Here is a 6,538-nt window from a genome sequence, read left to right as displayed (position 1 = left end):
CTAAAAATTTAAAAATAATATCTGCCATACTAAATACAAATTATTCCAGTAAAAATAATAATTGCACTCCTTATTTTAATTTTAAAGTTCCTTCGTTAAATCTTATTTGACTCACCATGTTAATATCCAAATGCTAATCAATTATATTAAATTAATGTCAATTTATTGTATTGATCATTTTCTTTAGAGTTTCTATTTCATGGTTTTAGATACTTAATCAACCAACAAGGTATACACATGAGAACTTATAAGCTTTCAGAAAAGTGTATCATCAATCTCAAAACAATGACGTAGATGCCATCAACTAACTGTTATTTCACCAATGTATCATATTATTATCCAATTTATCTAGCACATTGACCCACAAAAGAATCTATCACGACCCAAAATTCATCTAATCATGATCGAACCTAACCCAGCCCGTTGGGTAAGGCAAGTAACAGTGAACACAACACTACTAAAATAAAAGTGGTGAACAAATGACATAACTGAAGTCCGTACAATAACCCAAGGATTTGGTAGTACAAGTCATGAGCCACTAAGACTTAGATTTACAAAGCTTGTTAGAAAATAAATACAAAATCTATTTATAATGTACATAAACAGAACATGAATCTAAAGCTACCGAGGATAACTGCTAGCTACACCCGGAAGGCAGGTATATCTTCAGTGCCATCACCTGTCAACCACAACAACCCAGCTCCAAGATTTGCACGCAAGGTGCACAGGGGTAGTATGAGTACAACCGACCCCATGTACTCAGCAAGTATCATAACTAACCTCGGAGAGGTAATAGAAGCAAGAATTATAAATGACACTCGCTAATCACCCGCACCAGTTCATAAATTCAACAAGTACAGAACAATACTATGATCAAATCATGAAATCTCAGATAAAACCATCTTGTTATACACAATTTTCTTAACGTACTCTGCTCAGTAAACAATCCATCATATAAGGAAGATATGCAAATAAATTGGTAAAAAACAAAGAAATTGCAAGTAAAGATTAAATGCAATAACCAGCTATCAATTCGTTGCGGAGCGCAACCCGATGCAAACAGAAACCATATCACAGCTCTAAGTGGATATTTGGTTTGGATCCTCAAGGGCTCGGGTATGTTTCTGGCGCGTTTCAGATTGGATTGAACTCATTTTGGGTTGCTTGCATGTTGGTGTTGCAGTTATCACAATTGTGAGCACCAGAGAGCAGTGGGGGAGCAAGTATTGCAATTGCAATGCCCCACTCGCAATTGCAAGGAGTAGGCTAGCAGGTAGGATCGCATCTGTGACAATTTAGTCGCATTTGCGATGGAAGCAGGCTTCGCGATTTGCGAAGCCATTGTCGCATTTGCGACTTCCCCTTAAGCTGCCAGCGGCCACAATTGCGAGGATTTCATCATAATTGTGAACCCAATGTTGCAATTGCGACATCTGCAACTGAACAAAGGGCAGGAAAGTCCGGATTTCACCTCATTTCTCTAATTTTAGAATTCTAGACTCGGTAGGAAGCAATTTGGAGAGGGAACTTTCACGTACAATTAACGATTAAGTAGTTTTTATCAATTTTCAACTATATTTCATGATTTCATATGATATTTTACATCAAATTTATGGGAATCAAAGGGAAATTTTGGAACTTTTTTGCTATGTTTTGAAAAAATAAAAAAATTTCAATTTGCGAGTCGAATTCACTCGGATTTGAAAGCAAAACAAATATATAAACTCGTAGGGTTATGGTTAGTCAAGATCTACCCTTGGATTCAGGTGTTAATAAACATGTTTGTGTAGAAGGAATGTGGCAGGTGAGAGATTTGTGAATCGCATTCGTGATAGTGGCGATTGTGTTCGCGAAGTGATAGAAGAGGTTGGGTAGCAGGCTTTCGCGTTCACAACCGTGGATCTCTTTCACGGTGTTGTGAGACCCGATGGTCTTCGCATTCGTAGGATGTTGATCTCATTCGGGAAGAGACTATTGAGGCAAGGCAGAGTTTGCATCGCGATCGCGAGTATACTATTGCGATCGCATAGGGTACCACGGAGCAAAGCATATAAATACTCTTTTTTGGACCTTGAGCTCATTTTATCACATTTTTAGTTTTGGATCTCGTATTTGAGACATTTTGGAGAGGATTTACACCATATGGACAGGGGTATGTAATTTCTATTCGGAATTGATTATACTACATGATTCAATCTTTGCTTTTGGTATTTAATTGATGAATTTAAAAGGGAAACTGCGGGTTTTTGTCTAAACTTTTCTAAAGTGAATAATTGGGTTTGAACATCTATTCGGAGTCAAATTTAAGCAAAATTAGTATGGTTGGACTCGTATTCAAATGGGCTGTCGGAATTTGTGAGTTTTGTCGAATTCTGGGGTGCAAGCCCGGGTTGACTTTTTTGAGTATTTGATTAATTTTCGACCCTAATCATTTGGGTTTGTTTTCTTTGGTATTATCTGATGATTTTGATTTTCCTTTGGCTAGTTTCGAGTCCTTCAGAGGTCAATCCACGCGGGATGATTTTTCTAAAGTATTTTTGGCTTTCTCAATATTTGATTTGGCTAGCTTGAGATAAGTATCTTACCTAAAATTGGTTGAGGCACTAGTTGCTTGAGTTATTTGTTATAGCTACGTGCTATGGGTGCACATATGTGTGCGGATTGAGCCCATGTGAGAGAATCAAGGTATTTATCCATGCTCGGGGTAGTGCTTAAGATATGACATGCCTTGAATTGATTGTTAAGCTTTAAGCTTTGATGTTTTTCTTATAGTTATAACCATGTTGTGAGCTATTTTATCCATGTTTTGAGGTTACATAGAGGCTAATCTCCCGATTGAACTTGATATTTACTATTTCCGGGATGAACTTGCCGATTTGGGCTCTGATAGCACACATTGCACATGCATACACTGTAGCATGTCACATACACCAGTCCAGGAGCATGAAATATGATTTTCATAGATCATATACATGTGTTTCTTGTATATTTGCTTTTGTGTGATAGGATTTGGACATGATGCATGTGACCACGCTGAGCGGATTGTGTTGTTATGCCTGTGACCATGTTGGGCGATTATGCTGTTATGCCAGTGACCACACTGGGCGTATTGTGTTGTTATGCTTGTGACCATGCCGGGCGGATTGTGTTGTTATGCGTGTGACCATGACGGGCGTGTCACGACCCAAATCTAAACATGTCTTGATGGTGCCTATGACAGTACTAGGCAAGCCAGCAACCACAATAACTACACATTATAAACTAGAAGCATGATATATTAAGTTTGACAGTGAAAAATCTCATAAACAACCGATAAAAATAACTGCTACTCAACTAAAAAATCTCCAAAAATCCGGGTGTCACCAAGTACACAAGCTACTAACTGTCATTACAGTTAAAACTTCTAATACAACCGTCTGGAAATATAGAAAAACATTAAATAAACTGAAAAGAAGGAGAGTCGAGGTCTGCGGACGCCATAGCAGCTACCTCAATAGTCTTCAAGCAGATACTGCTCCAAGTCTAGCTACCACTGAGTCCTAATGTAACTTCATTTGAACATGAAGTGCAGAGTGTAGTATGAGTACAACTGACCCAATATTCTCAATAAGTAACAAGGCTAACCTTCCGTTGAAAGCAGTAACGAGCTCATAAAGGTACAGTCCAAATCTAGATAATAATTGTACTGATATAACAGTGAAATGACAGCAATAACTCAATGAAATACCATAATTAGTTTGTACACAGTACAAAAACGTCGACATGTGTTCAAGTTTAACAGTTTAAGCTCAACACTGATAAAATATGCCAGGTATAACTGATATGAGGAATGTTACATCGCCATGTCCACATGTCAAATGTGCATGTCACATGTAATGCATCAGAGTGATAAAATCTTGTACTCCCACTCTCAGAGTACTCAATCTCATTGTTTCACACTCCCCACTTATCACTCTCAATCACACTACTGGTATGTCAGCCTATGGAGGGGCGGATCCTGCCCAAGCGCTAATTTAAGCCAACATGATCAATTGTGGCGTGCAGCCCGATCCCATCATGAATCAATTGAACCTGCTGCGATGTGCAGCCTGATCCCATAATGAATCAATAAAACCTGTTGTAGCATGCAGCCCAATTCCATAATGAATCAATAAAACTTGTTGTGGTGTGCAATTCGATCCCATCACGAATCAATAAAACTTGCTGCGGCGTACAACCCGATCCCATATATATCACTCACAGTCTCTCCCTCAGGCCCCAACTAAGTACTCAATCTCTCCAATCTCTCGGGATCACAAATCTCATGCCAATTTGCCCAAACAATGATAACATGATGTAACAAGAAATGACAACAGAGACTGAGATATGATAAGCAAATGATGAATGTGACTGAGTATATAATTGCAGTTTAAGCAAATAATTCAAAAAACAGAAATGATCTCAGCAGGTGCCAACGGTTTAAGCATATAGCCTGAGCATGATTTCTAACATGGATTGCAACTAAATTACTCTAACATGTGGGGCTTACATGAATAGCAATAAGGTTTGATTAGTACACGGTACCACGGAATCAACCGGGTCATAATTTCCACGGTGCACGCCCACACGCCTAACACCTAGCATGTGCGACACCTCAACACCAACCACATAACATGTTTATCAGGGATTCATACCCTGAATGTCATGTTTAGAAGTGTTACTTACCTCAAACCATGCAAATCACAACTTCAACAAGCCATTGCCTCAAGAATCAGCCTCTGATCGACTAGAATCTAGCCACAAACAACTTAATACAATCAAAACAAGCTATATGAATCGATTCCATATGATAAAGCTAAGTTCTTTAACCAAAGTCAAAAAGTCAACCTCAGGCCCACGTCTCGGAACCCGACAAAATTCACAAAACCTGAACACCCATTCAATAACGAGTCCAACCATACCAAAATAATCTAATTCCGATCTCAAACCGCCTTTCAAATACTAAAAATATTAGCTTATGAAGTTTCCCCAAATTTTCCAACCAGAAACACTAATTAAATGGTAAAAACAATGATAGCTTATTGTATTTAATTAAATCCGTGTTAGAATCACTCCTTGAAAATCTCTTCAAGAATCGCCAAAAAACGGGGTCTCTAGCTCTAAGATGAAAAATGGGACAAAACCCTTGATTTTGAAATAATATATTGCTGCCCAGATGTCCTTCTTCACGTACGAGAAAAGTGCCTCGTGTTCGTGAGGCACAAAATCCTTGTCGACGCCCCCTTTTTCTCGCGAAATTAGGTTTACGACATTTGGGAAGACAACTCTATTCCCGTTTGGGAATTGAGTTTTTGGATTTGAAGAGTCGCCACCTAATGATTAAGTGCATTAGGACACCACGAGTTTTGAGTTGGAAAACCAGAGTTCGGGTAAGGGCTAGAAATTATCTCGAGGGGACGGTGTTAGGCACCCCTCAAGATCCACTAGTGTGGTTCCCGGCCATGCTATGTTTTGACTTTAAATACAAACGAGCATACAAATAATTCCACATAAAGATTGCAAGTAGGTATGCATAATGGTTGACAAGCATGTTTGTCATTAAGATCTAGGTGGTGTCACAACTTGTTTAAAGGAATGTCCAAGTGCAGAAAATTAAACAAAGAAGTGAGTGAACATAAATTATAAAAGAATAGTGCAGGAAGTTGGAAGAATTTGGTGACTGAAATGAAAGACAGAGTTTTATTGATAATAACAAAGTTATATAAAGGAAAGGGGTCCTAGGTTTGTAAAACACATGGATCATCCACACAACACCGGTAGCCAATCGTACGCATGGTGTTATCGCGTGATCATCATCTCCATGTCTACCCTTCCCTCCCCGTTAAGGTGTTAAGCGCGGAATGGTATCGTTACCTACTGCATGCTATTACCCGTCCCACCTATCAGTCCCGGAGGCATTTGGGACTACTAATCCAAAAGGGGAGGGAGCTTGGCTTTTCATAGTTTAAAAGGATAAAAATCTAGGGCAACAGTCAAAACACATAATGCAATAAAAGGGGGACAAGTAGAAATTAAGGGCTCAAACAGGCCTCCTCATTTTAAGAAACAAATTTTTTAGCATGTCTTACACATACTTGATTTGGTCTGAATTAAATTAAAGCGTAGGATAGATTGATTTACCACATATTTCCCAGATAGGGAGTCCGAATTAGTCCTGCTCAGATGTTGTTGTCGAAGAATGACATAGTTGATTAGTTACTTATCCTTTTGCCCGTGTTAAACGGGACCTATAGGCATGATATCTATTAATTCAGGGACGGAGGAATAAAGTGATTGCAAAAAAAGAATTGTTGGTTGTAAGCTCTGAGAGTGTTTAAACAAATTAACACTAATTTTAGTCTTAGGAGCGAGTGGGCAATTCAGATTTAGTTGATAGCTCCTATAGGCGTGCTTTCTAGGCATTACTGATTTTATCGCTGTTATTGTCATGCAGAGATCCTATGGGCAGGTCATCTATATAAAATTGGTTATTTTAAATCCTATAAGAAGATTTGCCTAG

Source organism: Nicotiana attenuata, chromosome 6, assembly GCF_001879085.1.
Source record: "Nicotiana attenuata strain UT chromosome 6, NIATTr2, whole genome shotgun sequence".
Lineage (NCBI taxonomy): Eukaryota > Viridiplantae > Streptophyta > Magnoliopsida > Solanales > Solanaceae > Nicotiana > Nicotiana attenuata.
Note: the sequence above shows the minus strand (reverse complement) of the source record.